This window comes from Cololabis saira, chromosome 19 (assembly GCF_033807715.1).
Source record: "Cololabis saira isolate AMF1-May2022 chromosome 19, fColSai1.1, whole genome shotgun sequence".
Classification (NCBI taxonomy): domain Eukaryota; kingdom Metazoa; phylum Chordata; class Actinopteri; order Beloniformes; family Belonidae; genus Cololabis; species Cololabis saira.
Window position 1 is genome coordinate 1845037 of NC_084605.1, and position 17535 is coordinate 1862571.

General features: G+C 39.1%; 1 long non-coding RNA gene across 1 annotated transcript; it reads right to left on the reverse strand.

Annotated features, from left to right (window-relative positions):
• Window positions 1-978: 978 nt before the first annotated feature.
• LOC133419856 (uncharacterized) lies at window positions 979-5413 on the reverse strand. The gene is made up of 3 exons (XR_009770561.1): window positions 5377-5413; window positions 5068-5241; window positions 979-1256 (listed from the first exon to the last, which is right to left on the reverse strand). It is a non-coding gene; the product is annotated as an uncharacterized LOC133419856 (long non-coding RNA).
• Window positions 5414-17535: the final 12122 nt, after the last annotated feature.

Consider the following 17535-nt stretch of genomic DNA (forward strand, 5'->3'; position numbering starts at 1 on the left):
TAATTAGCATATTAGTTAATGCATTAATAAACAGTTAGTTAATGCATTATTAAGCATTAATTAACAGTTTAATAATAGTTAAATAACCATTATTATGTATTACTTAACATTAATTAGCATATTAGTTAATGCATTAATAAACAGTTAGTTAATGCATTATTAAGCATTAATTAACAGTGTAATAATAGTTAAATAACCATTATTATGTATTACTTAACATTAATTAGCATATTAGTTAATGCATTAATAAACAGTTAATTAATGCCTACTGCTCAGAGTTAATTAATACATTAGTAAGCATTAATAAACGTTACATGATGTAATTATTTATCCTTATGTATGCATTACTTAGTATTAAGTAATACATTAGTTAATACATAAGTAAAACGTTAATAATGTCCCTAGTAATCATTTACTAATGGTGTTTATTTGGAGTGAATATGCATTAAGTAACAGCTATCTAATACATCTACTAATCATTCGCTAATGGTGTACATGTTTACTGGATGGGCATTATTAAACAACTATTTAGAGTCTTAAGTAATCATTTCCTAATGGTGCTGTGTATGTTATCAGGTAGCTTACCTGACCTTATGAACGGTAACCTGACATAAACCTTAATAAATGTATAGGAGTGGCTCATAACCATTACTTAACCATTAGTAAAGGCTTGCTGGACCCTTATTGTAAAGTGTAACACATTTATCCCTTAGGTAACACATTATTAATGCTTAACTGCCTCATAAGCATTACTTGACCATAGTTAACCATTAGTAAATTAAGCAATCACATATGAAGAAGTTTACACTTTTTATTTAAAACAAAATAAAACAGATTTTAACAGATAACATTTGTTATATGTATACAACATATATATATATATATATATATATATATATATATATATATATATATATATATATATATATATATTTACACACATACATCTGTGATAACAGATACGTAACAACAATTCGCACAGAGGAGATCTTTGAACAAACATTATTTAGTAACATAATACAATAACACAGTATGATAGGCTACCCTCTGTTTATCCTCCCTGGAAATGTCTGCTCCCTTTTGACATGATGAGCTATGAGTGGCACCAGTTCTCTCCTCCCCCTCTTCTCCACCAAGCGAAGCACCGGCTTCCCTGGATGTCTTCGCCCTGGCCGCCTCCGCGTGCTTTGCACCCCCAGCATCCCGAACACCCACTTCCTCCGCTTCCAGCCCCCAGCCATCCTGCCCCTTCCATACTGTGTTTTGGGGAAAATGACAGAACAAGAAACAAGATTATTAACCTTGTGTCAGATAAATTTATGTTAGCAGGAATAAAGTTGACAAATCTGATTAGACAAAGTAGAATGCAAGATTTCCATGGAATGGATGAACACTATAGCCAAATTTAAGAGTTTCTATAGGAATGATTCTGTCCCATTCTGTTTTTCATCACTATAAGCATGAACATTATAAATGATGGGCTGCTGTTTCAACTTGGCTTCTGTCGATCGGCAATCCAATCGTTTCACTGCGATTGAGAAGACAATCAACAATGTTTTTTTTTCTTGCCGATGTTATAAAACATACACATATGCTGCTACTCTTTTTATACACACAAAGTACAGCCAAATACCAGGCTAAAAAATACAGTATAGGTCTCTACATGTGGATGGTGGACCAGAGCATGTGAGGGAAACAGAGCAGGTGAGAATTTTCTTGCTCCTTGCTCACAGACCTGTCCAAAAAAGCAGCGTTGTACACTTAAACCCAAACCTGGCATCGTCAGATTCCAGTATGAGTTCTGTTTCAGATCTCTTCCCTCCCACAGTTTGAATAATAATTTAATCAATGACATACTTTTCGATAACAAACAGATCCAGCTAGAAAACAAGCTGGTTGTAGGTCAGGTATGGGTGGCCCTGGAGCCAAATTGGAGCGGGATGGAGCAGGAGCGCTGGTACAACTTTTAAAATAATTAAAGCTGCAAGCAGCGATGAACGGGCCCTCGCACTCACGGCCACCGCCCCCATAAGCATATCAGAAATGACACCACCCACGACTCTCTATGTCAAACCATTCAAAAGATATAGCAGAAAAAAGGGACAACCAATCAGAAGAAGGGGCGGGGCTAATTCAGGCTAAAGAAGCTCAAGGACTCAATACAGAATCTGATGATACCACCCACGACTCTCTATGTCAAGCCATTCAAAAGTTATAGCAGAAAATCGGGACAACCAATCAGAAGAAGGGGCGGGGCTAATTCAGGCCAATGAAGGTCAAGGACTCCATAAAGAATCTGATGACAAAACCCACGACTCTCTATGTCAAACCATTCCAAAGTTATAGCAGAAAATCGGGACAACCAATCAGAAGAAGGGGCGGGGCTAATTAAGGCCAACGAAGCTTAAGGACTCATTACAGAGTCCCATGACACCACCCACAACTTCCTATGTCAAACCATTAAAAAGTTATAGCAGAAAAAAGGGACAACCAATCAGAAGAAGGGGCGGGGCTAATTCAGGCCAATGAAGTTCAAGGACTCCATAAAGAATCTGATGACACCACCCACGACTCTCTATGTCAAACCATTCCAAAGTTATAGCAGAAAATCGGGACAACCAATCAGAAGAAGGGGCGGGGCTAATTAAGGCCAACGAAGCTTAAGGACTCATTACAGAGTCCCATGACACCACCCACAACTCTCTATGTCAAACCATTCAAAAGTTATGGCAGAGAAAAGTATTCTAGGGGGCGCTGTTGAGCCGTTAGGCCACGCCCATTAATGCACACCATGAAATATCAAATTTATCGCCAAGTCTGGCTTGCATGCAAAATTTGGTGACTTTTGGAGAACTATCAAATATGGAACAATCACATGAAGGGGGGGCGCGCCTTTTGGCGTCTAGCGTCGCCACGGTAACACTTTTGAAGGATAAAAGTAATGCGTGTTGTCGCAGGATGTAGACGCACATTTTGATGTATAACACATCTTGGTTCACGATACGGTTCGGGCTGAATTAACTCTCGAAGGAATGGCATATATTGCTCCAAAATTACGCAATTTATTCAGAATGTTCAAAATGGCCGACTTCCTGTTCGGTTTCGGCCATGGCGCCAAGAGACTTTTCTTTTAGTTGCGACATGATACAGGTGTGTACCAATTTTCGTTCATGTACGTCAAACCGTATTATGGGGCTTGAGGCGCAAAGTTTTCCGGGGGGCGCTGTTGAGCCATTTTGCCACGCCCATTAATGCAAACCATGTAATATCAAATTTATCGCCAGGCCTGGCTTGCATGCCAAATTTGGTGACTTTTGGGGAACTATCCAATATGGACCAATCAGATGAAGGGGGGGTGCGCTTGTTGGCGTCTAGCGTCACCACGGTAACACTTTTGAAAGAGAAAAGTAATGCGTGTAGTCGCAGGATGGAGACGCACATTTTGATGTATAACACATCTGGGTTCACGATACAGTTCGGGCCGTATTAATTCTCGAAGGAATGGCATATATTGCTCCAAAATTATGTGATTAATTCAGAATGTTCAAAATGGCTGACTTCCTGTTCGGTTTCGGCCATGGCGCCAAGAGACTTTTCTTTAAGTTGCGACATGATACAGGTTTGTACCGATTTTCGTACATGTACGTCAAACCGTATTATGGGGCTTGAGGCGCAAAGTTTTTTCTGTCTGAACCAATCAGATGAAGGGTTGGCGCGCTTTTTGGCGTCTAGCGTCGCCACGGTAACGCTTTTGAAAGAGAAAAGTAATGCGTGGAGTCGGAGGATGGAGACGCACATTTTGATGTATAACACACTTGGGGGCACGTTACGGCTCGGGCCGTATTAACTGCCGAAGGAATGGCATAAATTTCGCCAAAATGACACGACTAATTCAAAATGGCCGACATCCTGTTCGGTTTCGGGCATGACGCCAAGAGACTTTTCTTTAAGTTGTGACATGATACAGGTGTGTACCGATTTTCGTGCATGTACGTCAAATCGTATCGTGGGGCTTGAGGCACAAAATTTTCAAGGGGGCGCTGTTGAGCCATTTTGCCACGCCCATGAATGCAAACCATTAAATATCAAATTTTTCGCCAGGCCTGGCTGGCGTGCAAAATTTGGTGACTTTTTGGGCATGTTTAGGGGGGCAAAAAGGCCTTCCTTTTGTCAGAACAATAAGAAGAAGAAGAATAATTCCTGCAAATACAATAGGGCCTTCGCACTGCAAGTGCTCGGGCCCTAAAAATCTGCACCCTGCTCCCTGCTGAAGGCCGCATATTTGCACTTCGCCACCAACTTTTACTGTTGCACTTGTATTTGGTGCCTTTTGCATCTTCAATTGGTAAATGTCTTTGACATAACATTTAAACTCTTCTTTCTAAACATATTTCTGATAATTGCACATGATTTTGTAATGTTTTACCTCAAAATTCTGATCAAAATTTACATATTGAATCTTTGAATATACTAATTAATTTTTCCACATTGGTGATGTGGTTATAACTAGTCTCGTTTCCAAACTCTAATATTTCAAAATGATTGTCTGGGGAAGTTCCACCTCAATTTTGTAAAAATAAGCGGGTGTCTGGGTGGAAACGTTTTGTGAGTTTAAAAAAAAAACAGGGTTGCAAAACCAACCAACAGTCTTTTAGGGTGGGCCTTTCGTTGCTAACATTGCTGACGTTTCTGGTAAGGTGTGTGCAAAGCAGAGCTAACCAATCATTGGTTGAGGATGAAAGACTAACAGATTTTCATTTAATTTCATTTACTTGTTCTGCCCATGGAAACATTCAAATTGTACCAAAGGAAATAGCAAACAGTTGCATCTTTATCTATGTTCAGAAAGGAGCAGGAAAAAGAAAACTCTTATTTAACCTGCCTATTTTACCTATTTTACCTTTTCAGTGAAGCTGGTTGCAACCAGCGGTAGCACTATTACAAAATCCTGCACTAACTTCCCCAGACATTCAAGTCTTGTCCAGTCTCGACCTGAACGTTGGGCATCACAAGACTAAGTCATAATTAGCAGCCTAACAATTTGTAGCAGTTAATATAAAAAGTTACCTTTCTTTTATGTCTGAAGTGACTCATCTATCACCACGAAATGCTCCTTCCCCCAATTCTCTGTCCTTCTCTATGATGCAGCCTCTCCATCGCTGTCACGCAGACCTCCCGTTGCTTTGCCATTCTTGAAAGGGTTCTTGAGGATGCAGCAATGTTGTCCATCATGAAATCAAGCTGGCGAATAATAATAATAATAATAATAATAATAATAATAATAATAATAATAATAATAATAATAATAATAATAATAATAACAATAATAATACTGACCAAAAAAGTTATCCCACAATGTTAGCCAAAGTTACCTACCATTCAAATCGGTCCACAGATCCACCATCTTTTTCTTCAATGTCAATGTCAATGTCAATTTTATTTATAAAGCACATTTAAAAACGACCGAGGTCGACCAAAGTGCTGTACAGCATACAAGAGAATAAAACAATACCAAAAGAAAAACACAGTACCCAGTGTAGAAACAATAAAATCACTAACATACTAAAATGATCAATAAAATAGTAATAAAATACAATAAAAAACAATCACTTCACACAGATGTGGGAACTAAGTTGTCACACACTAAAAGCCAAAGAAAATAAATAAGTTTTCAAAGAAGACTTAAAAACCACTAGGGTCTGGGCAGATCTAACATTTAGTGGCAAACTATTCCACAGCTTAGGACCGGCCACCGCAAAAGCTCGGTCACCTCTAGTTTTGAGCCTAGATTTTGGGACGTCTAAAAGCAACTGATTTGACGACCTCAGAGCTCTGGCTGGTGTGTGAGAGTGGAGAAGTTCATTAAGGTATTGGGGAGCCAAGCCATTCAGTGATTTAAAAACAAGCAGCAGAATCTTAAAATCAATTCTGTAATGAACAGGAAGCCGTGCAGGGAGGCCAGAACCGGGACATGTGGTCACGCTTTCTAGTTCCAGTCAGGAGTCGTGCAGCAGCATTCTGCACCAGCTGCAGGCGTCGCACAGAACGCTGGTCTAAGCCCACGTACAAGGAGTTGCAGTAGTCTAGCCGTGATGTTATAAAAGCGTGAATGACCCTCTCCAAGTCTTTAGGAGATAGGTAGGCCTTTACTTTGGCCAGGAGCCTTAGCTGAAAGAAAGCACCTTTAACTACAGACCCAATCTGTCTATCGAATTTAAAATCACTATCAAAAATGACACCGAGGCTTTTAATAAAAGAATTCATTTTGGAACCAAGGGGGCCCAGAGCATCAACAGAGTCGTTAAAAACAGCCGGATGCCCAAACACAATAACCTCAGTTTTATTTTCATTTAGATTCAAGAAATTTTGTGCCATCCAAACCTTAATGTCTTTCAGGCAAGCTAGTAGAGGCTGCAGAGAGTCCTTGCACTTTAACTTTAAAGGAAGGTAGATTTGGACATCATCAGCAAAACAATGAAAAGAAACGTCATGCTTTCGGAGAACAGAGCCCAGAGGGAGCATATATAAAGAAAATAATAATGGACCTAAAATGGAGCCTTGGGGCACCCCACAAGTAAGAGGGGCCACATTGGAGGAGAAATCACCCAAGTGGACAGAAAAAGACCTGTCAGTCAAGTATGACTGAAGCAGCATGAGAGCCGCACCTTTGATACCCACAGAGTTCTCCAAGCGTGACAACAAGGTCCTATGATCAACGGTATCAAAGGCAGCGTTCAAATCTAAGGTCACCAGAATAGCAGCACAACCAGAATCAACAGTTAAAACCAGATTGTTGAACACTCTTAAAAGAGCAGTTTCAGTGCTATGACGAGATTTAAAACCAGACTGAAACTTCTCATAAATATCATTCTTTTCTAAAAATGAGTTTAACTGAATAAAAATGACTTTCTCCAACACTTTAGACAAAAAGGGCAGTTTGGAGATGGGCCTGAAGTTAGAAAGAACAGAGGGGTCCAGATTTGGCTTTTTGAATAGTGGCTGCACAATAGCATGTTTAAAAGGAGCTGGAAAACACTCTGAGCTAAAACCGTCATGAATCAAGAAAAGAATAAAAGAACCAAGTGAAGAAAAAACCTCTTTAAAAAGGCGAGAGGGAATACTGTCCGAGAGGCAGTTAGTGGGCCGTAGCTCACGAACAACATCAGACAGTGAGGACAGTGATATGGGCTCAAACTGATCAAAGACAGCTAAGCATGTAGGAGGAGCAGAAGGGTCAGGAGCTGCTAGGGATGGTACAGCCCGAAGAGAGGAGATTTTGTCAACAAAAAAATTTAAAAAGTCATCACAGAGAGCAGCCGTGGGTACAATGGGGGCAGTATCACGAGGGTTAACAAGAGAATCAAGAGCTCTAAACAGAACTTTGGGCTTATCGATATTATTGGAGACAAGGTTGCGAATGTAACCAGTTTTAGCAGCTTTGATAGCTCTCTGATACTCCAATAAACAGTCCTTCAGGATCCCAAAAGAAACATGCAACTTGTCCTTCTTCCATCTTCTCTCAGCACGCCTACACGAGCGTCTGAGAGCACGGACAGAGTCATTCATCCACAGTTCAGAGGGTGGCTTGGAGCGCTTGCTCCTTGAGGGAGCAATGGAGTCTAAGATGTTCGCGCATGTAGAATTAAAAAGAGCAACAAGCTCTTCAGCACTAAGGGCATCACAACCATCACCGGAGGAATGCATAAAGGCATTAAAAGCTGCAGAAAACTGCAGTGAAGTGCTGGAATTTATGGCACGAGAGCGGCGAGCAGGGGGACGAGCAGCAACAACAGACCCAGGGACAGTGGCAGAAAATAAAACAGGCAAATGATCAGAAATACAGGCACTGTCACAAATTTCATTGACACAGACAGATAGGCCATACGACAACACTAGGTCAAGAGTATGCCCTTTTTCATGTGTCGAGCCAGACACCCACTGAACAAGATTAAAAGAGTCAATCAGAGCCAAGAAGTCTTTAACCAGAGGTCTGGTTTCGCAACACACATGGATATTGAGATCACCAGAAATTAACAAGTGATCGTAATCCACCATAATTCCAGACAGAAAATTCCCAAAATCCTGGATGAAATCCTTATTATATTTGGGTGGACGATATACCACCGCACACAGCAAGGGAGGACACGAATTTACTTCAAAGAGCTGCAACTCAAAGCTGGAGTATGTGGCAGATGGAATCTGCCGACAGTAAAAGCTGGATTTAAACACACAGGCTAGTCCTCCACCTTTGCCAGTGGTTCGAGGGGAGCTGAAGAATGTACAGTCAGGAGGGAGAAGCTCTAAAAATGGAATAAACTCACCAGCATGCAGCCAGGTCTCAGTCAGAAACATAAAATCCAGCGCACGGGAGGTGAAGAAGTCATTCAGCAGGAAGGTCTTATTTGCTAGCGATCTAGCATTAATCAAGGCCATATTCATGGTGACATCAGGGCTCGCGCCGGTGGAAGCCGCAGCGCGTCTTAACGGGCGGAGGTTTGTGTGGGCAACGCCACTTCTGCGTGCTCGCAGCTGCCCGGGAGGCGTCACCAACCCCAGGCCAAGTTGAGCAGAGACCGCCGGCGAACTCTGAGAGGCGGCGCGCAGAACAGGCGCCGTCAGCAGGCCAGGAGGAGCGGAGCCTGACGGCGGCGCGGGATGCGTCAGCCGGCCAGGCAGCATCAGCCCGGGAGCAGCAGGGGAAAGGCAGGGGATGACAGTCCGGGTCCGCGGTCCTCTGAGCTGCAGTGAGCGTCTGACGGCAGAGGAGTAACAGTATCCCTTGTGCAGGAGGCGAGAATTAGCCACACAGGACGACGACAGGTAAGCCTTGATTTTTACCAATACGCCACCGCGCTTTCCCCGTCTTTTCCGGCGCTTTTTAGCGGGAAGGACATTATTTGAGCGGCGCAGGTGAGCAGGAATACCTGCCAGCAGGGGAGGAGGGTTTGCGGACCAATCTCCCAAATCATGCCAGAGCATGTAAAGTTTCATGCCACCAGAAGCTCGGATGTTTAGAAGAGCTTGGCGATCATATGCAAGCACAGCCGAGACATCCCGACAGCAGACACAGACAAACAGGGCAAAAGCAAAAAACAAACTCAGTAGATGCGACCGACGACTCGCCAAACATACTGGCGCCATCTTGACTTCAGCTTAATTTTGTGATGGCACCGGTTGCACTTGACTTTCCATCTCAGTATTTTTTTCTTTTGGAGCCATTCAATTAGTTTGAGGTGTTTGTGTTTTTTTTTTTTTGCCTTCTGTCAGCTCACTCAACTTGTTTGCTAACTTTAACCCACGCATGCCGTGTGCTCCTAAAATGAAACGTGCAGCTTGGTAAATGGCTATCCTGTTAAAATTACTGTCCGTCCTGCCAGAAAATTCTGCTCCTCCTTCAAGGCAGTTACACCCAGGTTACACCGCGATAACTCCTGAGTTCTGGTGCGCGCCAATGCTGCGTTCATGACACCTCAGAACTCTGGGTTTCCCCATTGAAAACTCCCATTTCTGTCTTCAAAGCGTTCCAGACATTGACATTAGACATTGTTGTGTGATGTCAGAAAACTGATTCTCCAAGAAGATTCTGAATTTCCCGATTAGGAGCACCAATATTAGGCCTTAGTTAAAAGCCTTAGTTCCGAATTGGCCTGAACGCCGCACGCCAAACTTTTTTCTTTGCGTGCACTGACCGCGGCCCCATCTCTGCCCCAGCCACAGAAGCGTCTCAGGATGGATGAGCTCGGAGTCTCACCTCGCAGGACCAGGCTAACCACGCACAAGGAAAAAGCGGAAAAGGGAAGTTCATCTGGAAAACATGGTAAGATTAATCTAACTACGTTAAACTGTTAGCTCTTAATGTTAACTTTATGACACTTTTTTTGAAAAGTTCACAATTCGAGTTGTCATAACAAATACATCATTCTGACAAAATGTAAACTTTTCAAAAAGATGCTGCATATTTGACTCAGTAACACTTGAATAATGGAGAAGAAGAAGTTTACGTCGGTAAATTTGAAAGACTGACTTCTCAGTCATGTAACTGAAAGGGTGTGTGTAGAAGCTAATACACCTCGTGAAGGCTGACACTTTTTTAAACGAAAGACCCCAACTAAACACGGAGCGGGATGGATGAGACGTCACTGAAACTTGATGTGATGAAGCTCTGCTGCCCCTGCTAGTTTTGGGGGGTCACCAGACATAAAACCTGTTTTCTCTGTATTTTGAAGGTAGAGGCTTAGATTTATTAGGAATTCGTCTGAAAAAAATTATAATAGGTAAGAATTACAGTACATAAAAAATATGTGGTTATAATGGGAGTCAATGGGGCAAATTTGGACATGAAGGTAAAGAGTGTAAGTTTTTTTAAATGAACAATCATTGTTCCAAAAATAATAATGCATCAAAATAAATGTTATCAATTATTGACAGTCAATGCTGTAATATATTTCACTTTGAACCTAATTTTGGAAAATATTGCATATTTTGTGATTTTTCTATTGAAAAAATCAGGAGTTGAAAAAATAATGTTTAAATATTATAATTAACTTTATATCTATGGCTAGGTCTGAAGTTGTTGAAAAGATTTTATGTGGTGAAAGTGAAAATAAATATGTATTACATTTTTATTGCACTTTTATGAGATGGTAGTCAATGAGGCAAATTTGGACTATGGGTAAAAAGTGTATATTAATTTTAAGGGATGCTCGAGGGTTAAAGAATGATGGGTGTGTACGCTGTGGGTGCGAAAGTTGTGTCATAGCTGTGTTTGTTGTTGTAGGTGTTTGTATACAATAAGCAATCAAACTGATGTAATCAACTATCAATCCTTGCATCCATAGCTTTGACATGTCTCAAGGAGGCTCAACAGTCCAGAAGAGAAGACAGTGATGATGAAGCGATGAGGGGATCTGAGATGCAGCATGACAGTGAAGACGACAGTGAGGATGACTCTGAATCCAGCTCTGAATCCAGCTCTGACAGGATAAGGAGAAAAAGGCGAAGAAAAGCAAACATCGCTCTCGCCTGCGGGGTAAGTGAAACGTATTTCTTGGCTGGCTTGAGCTGTATGTGTCTGTTGTCCCTACAAGTAGATCAATCTCTCATGACCAGCTGACAGGGCTTGAAATTAACTTTTTGACTTACTAGCCAAGTGGCTAGTAGATGAAAAAAGTTATTAGCCAACCAGATTTTTTACTAGCCAAAACCAAAACGTTGCTTTACTTTTGTATTTCGACATCACTTGTATATAGCAGTCATCGTAGTACCATATTACATCAATCCTGTTTTTCTATACGCTACAATTATCATTCAGTAGTGTACTACTATACTATTGGTGGAAAATGAGATTGCATGATGTGTTCTTGTATAATTTAATTTCAGTAGTTGCCTACTTAATTGTAAATCTAACATTTATGGAGGAATATATAGCATTACACCTTCAAAGTAACACTTTGATCCTGTCCTGTCTGTATATTCTATAATGCAGCAGGTGTATTGTATAAATAATGTGTTTATTCTGGGCTGGATAAAAATGTCCAAATGAGAACGAACAAGTGAATTTAAAAACAAGCAGCCTTTTTATTATTAGCTCGAAAGTGTCTTATTAAGACTACAACAACCAACCTAGCCTGTCTTAAGACAACCACAAGACAACAGCTAAACCATTTAAGGAACTATACAGTGTGCCCCCTGCTGGTCAAACTGAGACATTGCATTGGTCCATTTTCTCCAGTTGTTCTTCAGAGTGTTTACTATTCATTCTTCAGAGTCAGACTCAGACGGTTCACCCGGAGTTGACATCAAGAATAAAAAATAAAAAGGTGCAATGGTGCGCACAGTATTGGGAATCTCAATTTGATTTATAAATGGCACAAAAGTTGGGAATCTCGATTTTTCTAACTAGCCGTGGCAAGAAAATCTGTCTCGCCACTTGAGGAATTTGTGTCGCAAATGGCAAGTGGCGAGTGCTAAATTCAAGCCCTGCACGCTGATAGAGGGATGTACCAGAAGGACCAGTACGGTCCGAATGAATGTTCATTTCCAAAAATGATTCACCCCAAATGCGTCCATTTTTATTTAGCATTTTCCCCTCTTTTTCTCCCAATTTAGCCTTGATAATTCCCTGTGTGTGTCATGGTGTTTCCATGTACCTTGGTGAAGTTGTGCCAGAAAATCCTTCTACACTGTGTTGAGGTGTCACATATGGGATTAGTGTGTCTCGCGGCACATTGAACATTAACAGTAAAATACAATGATTTGTTTTTTTCTTCTCATCAATCTCATGATTCAAATGATACATTCCTTCTTGTTCTTGTGTGTTTATATTAGTTGGAGGACCAGGTGATGTGGTGAAGCGGTACAAGGAAGTCCTTGCCATTTTCCAGACGGGGAAGAATATGGCCAAATCCTTCAAGAAGTATGGAGTAGACAGACTTACTATTGTGAGGACTGCAGCGATTGCCGAGCTCGCAATAGCTGCTCCAGAAGAATATGATCAGGTGGAGAAGGGGGAGACGGTGGCAGACTTTGCTAAAAGATGCAAGGAGGTTATAAAGGCCACTAAAGTCATTTCTGCTACAATACATAAAATGAAGGATGATAAAATTATGCCAGCCTATCATACTGTGTTATTGTATTATGTTACTAAATAATGTTTGTTCAAAGCTCTCCTCTGTGTGAATTGTTGTTACGTATATATATATATATATATATATATATATATATATATATATATATATATATATATATATATATATGTATATGTATATGTATATATATATATATATATATATATATATATATATATATATATATATATATATATATATGTATAAGATGTATAAGATGTATACATATAACAAATGTTATCTGTTATCTGTTTTATTTTGTTTTAAATAAAAAGTGTAAACTTCTTTATATGTGATTGCTTAATTTACTAATGGTTAACTATGGTCAAGTAATGCTTATGAGGCAGTTAAGCATTAATAATGTGTTACCTAAGGGATAAATGTGTTACACTTTACAATAAGGGTCCAGCAAGCCTTTACTAATGGTTAATTATGGTTAAGTAATGCTTATGAGGCAGTTAAGCATTAATAATGTGTTACCTAAGGGATAAATGTGTTACACTTTACAATAAGGGTCCAGCAAGCCTTTACTAATGGTTAAGTAATGGTTATGAGCCACTCCTATACATTTATTAAGGTTTATGTCAGGTTACCGTTCATAAGGTTAGGTAAGCTACCTGATAACATACACAGCACCATTAGGGAATGATTACTTAAGACTCTAAATAGTTGCTTAATAATGCCCATCCAGTAAACATGTACACCATTAGCGAATGATTAGTAGATGTATTAGGTAGCTGTTACTTAATGCATATTCACTCCAAATAAACACCATTAGTAAATGATTACTAGGGACATTATTAACGTTTTACTTATGTATTAACTAATGTATTACTTAATACTAAGTAATGCATACATAAGGATAAATAATTACATCATGTAACGTTTATTAATGCTTACTAATGTATTAATTAACTCTGAGCAGTAGGCATTAATTAACTGTTTATTAATGCATTAACTAATATGCTAATTAATGTTAAGTAATACATAATAATGGTTATTTAACAATTATTACACTGTTAATAAATGCTTAATAATGCATTAACTAACTGTTTATTAATGCATTAACTAATATGCTAATTAATGTTAAGTAATACATAATAATGGTTATTTAACTATTATGAAACTGTTAATTAATGCTTAATAATGCATTAACTAACGTTAATTAAGGGACCCTTATTGTAAAGTGTTACCCATTAGTTTAATGAGGCATGTGTCCAGTAGTTTGGGGGATAAACTAGACATTAGTTTAATGACAGATGTGTCCAGTAGTTTGGGGGATAAACTAGACATTAGTTTAATGACAGATGTGTCCAGTAGTTTGGGGGATAAACTAGACATTAGTTTAATGAAAGATGTGTCCAGTAGTTTGGGGGATAAACTACACATTAGTTTAATGAGGGATGTCTCCAGTAGTTTGGGGGATAAACTAGACATTAGTTTAATGACAGATGTGTCCAGTAGTTTGGGGGATAAACTAGACATTAGTTTAATGAGGGATGTGTCCAGTAGTTTGGGGGATAAACTAGACATTAGTTTAATGAGGGATGTGTCCAGTAGTTTGGGGGATAAACTAGACATTAGTTTAATGAGGGATGTGTCCAGTAGTTTGGGGGATAAACTAGACATTAGTTTAATGACAGATGTGTGCAGTAGTTTGGGGGATAAACTAGACATTAGTTTAATGAAAGATGTGTCCAGTAGTTTGGGGGATAAACTACACATTAGTTAAATGACAGATGTGTCCAGTAGTTTGGGGGATAAACTAGACATTAGTTTATTGACGGATATGTCCAGTAGTTTGGGGGATAAACTAGACATTAGTTTAATGACAGATGTGTCCAGTAGTTTGGGGGATAAACTAGACATTAGTTTAATGACAGATGTGTGCAGTAGTTTGGGGGATAAACTAGACATTAGTTTAATGAGGGATGTGTCCGGTAGTTTGGGGGATAAACTAGACATTAGTTTAATGACAGATGTGTCCAGTAGTTTGAGGGATAAACTAGACATTAGTTTAATGAGGGATGTGTCCAGTAGTTTGGGGGATAAACTAGACATTAGTTTAATGACAGATGTGTCCAGTAGTTTGAGGGATAAACTAGACATTAGTTTAATGACGGATGTGTCCAGTAGTTTGGGGGATAAACTAGACATTAGTTTAATGAAAGATGTGTCCAGTAGTTTGGGGGATAAACTAGACATTAGTTTATTGAGGGATGTGTCCAGTAGTTTGGGGGATAAACTAGACATTAGTTTAATGAGGGATGTGTCCAGTAGTTTGGGGGATAAACTAGACATTAGTTTAATGACGGATGTGTCCAGTAGTTTGGGGGATAAACTAGACATTAGTTTAATGAGGGATGTGTCCAGTAGTTTGGGGGATAAACTAGACATTAGTTTAATGAGGGATGTGTCCAGTAGTTTGGGGGATAAACTAGACATTAGTTTAATGACGGATGTGTCCAGTAGTTTGGGGGATAAACTAGACATTAGTTAAATGACAGATGTGTCCAGTAGTTTGGGGGATAAACTAGACATTAGTTTAATGAGGGATGTGTCCAGTAGTTTGGGGGATAAACTAGACATTAGTTTATTGAGGGATGTGTCCAGTAGTTTGGGGGATAAACTAGACATTAGTTTATTGAGGGATGTGTCCAGTAGTTTGGGGGATAAACTAGACATTAGTTTAATGACGGATGTGTCCAGTAGTTTGGGGGATAAACTAGACATTAGTTTAATGAGGGATGTGTCCAGTAGTTTGGGGGATAAACTAGACATTAGTTTAATGAGGGATGTGTCCAGTAGTTTGGGGGATAAACTAGACATTAGTTTATTGAGGGATGTGTCCAGTAGTTTGGGGGATAAACTAGACATTAGTTTAATGAGGGATGTGTCCAGTAGTTTGGGGGATAAACTAGACATTAGTTTAATGACGGATGTGTCCAGTAGTTTGGGGGATAAACTAGACATTAGTTTAATGAGGGATGTGTCCAGTAGTTTGGGGGATAAACTAGACATTAGTTTAATGAGGGATGTGTCCAGTAGTTTGGGGGATAAACTAGACATTAGTTTAATGACGGATGTGTCCAGTAGTTTGGGGGATAAACTAGACATTAGTTTAATGAGGGATGTGTCCAGTAGTTTGGGGGATAAACTAGACATTAGTTTATTGACAGATGTGTCCAGTAGTTTGGGGGATAAACTAGACATTAGTTTAATGACGGATGTATCCAGTAGTTTGGGGGATAAACTCGACCAGACTGAAACGGAGCTGCAACACTTCTGCTTCATGAGGTCCATACAGACTCCAGCTCAAACCGGTTCAATCCAGACACAGAATTCCACTAAAACACATTTATATTTGTGTTATTTTTGTTTGAACAATGTCGTTAGTGTGGTGGAAATAAAAGGATCCGATCCCGATGAGAGAGTCTACGTCAGATTAGCTGAATGAGGACTGTGGTTTTATGGGGGGGCTGCCCTTTTGTACCAGGAAACAAGATGTTTATTCCTTATACAGGCTTTAAGATTAGACTAGATTGTCTTATCTTAAAATTGTAAAAAAGGTAGAAAAACATATAATTACGAAATATGAACAGTATATCAGAATCAGAATCAGAATTAGAAAAGGGTTTATTGCCAAGCTTGTTAACACATACAAGGAATTTGTTTTGGTAATTGGTGCAATACAATACAAATATAAAAACAAATATATAAGAGATAAAATAAAATGTATAAACAGAAATGTACAATATGAGGTTTTAAAGTAGATAGTATATACATTGGAATGAAAATTAAAAAGTAGTGCAATATGGGAAGGAAAGTAAAAGCAGTGCAAAAGAAGCAGGTAGGATGTGTGTGAGGTGGACAGATATTGAACATGTTTTAAATATAAAGTATAATAATAATAATAATAATAATAATAATAATAATAATAATAATAATAATAATAATAATAATAATAATAATAATAATAATAAATATAAAGGTTCCAGCAGGTGAGGAGGAATCAAAGGTGATTTTCTCAGCTGAGGGAATTGAATTAAGGAGTGTTTCCTTGATCAAGGTCCACACCACACCTTTTTCAGACATTAGCTGTGGTTCTCTGTGGGAATGTGCTTTACTCTGTTAAGAAAGAACAAAAGTTACTTGTAACCTTGGACATAGATTACTGTACATGAATAAAGAAAATAAAAATACAAGATGAGTAAAACAATGAAAGTAACACACTAAAGTTGAAACAAATAAAATCCCACCCCACTAAAGCTGAATAAGACATGAAACACTTCCTCCACATTAGTTCTGGTTTAGCTTTACTCAGTAGTTTCTACCAGTTCTGTCTTTCTTGAATATTGTTGTATATTGATATATAATGTTGTTTATTGTCTGGTCGTGTTAAAGGAGTTTTTGCTCCACCCCCCCTACACACACACACACACACACACACACACACACACACACACACACACACACACACACACACACACACACATGCGGGGAAGGGGGTAAGAATTTAAAAAGATATATATAATTAAAAAATATGGACAGTATATACACAATACACAATATACAGAATGCAGTGGAGATATAAAGATAAAAAATATAAGATAAAAAAAATTGTGCAAAGGAAGAAAAACTGTGCAAAAAAGCAGGTAAAGTGAGTGAGGTAGACAGATATTGCAAGATGTGTGTTACGTTGTGCCAAGTATGAACAATAATTTTATCAGTGCTTCATGGATGATATTGAAAACACATAAAAACGAGTGTTATTTAGCGACATATTGTTAATTAAATGTGCTGACTGTTCATTGCTCCTATCAACCCGGTTAAAGTCCATTATACTGAATGGAGGGAATCACCACTCCAATATGGCGGCCCCGCGTTACGTTCAGCCCATGAGCGGTTA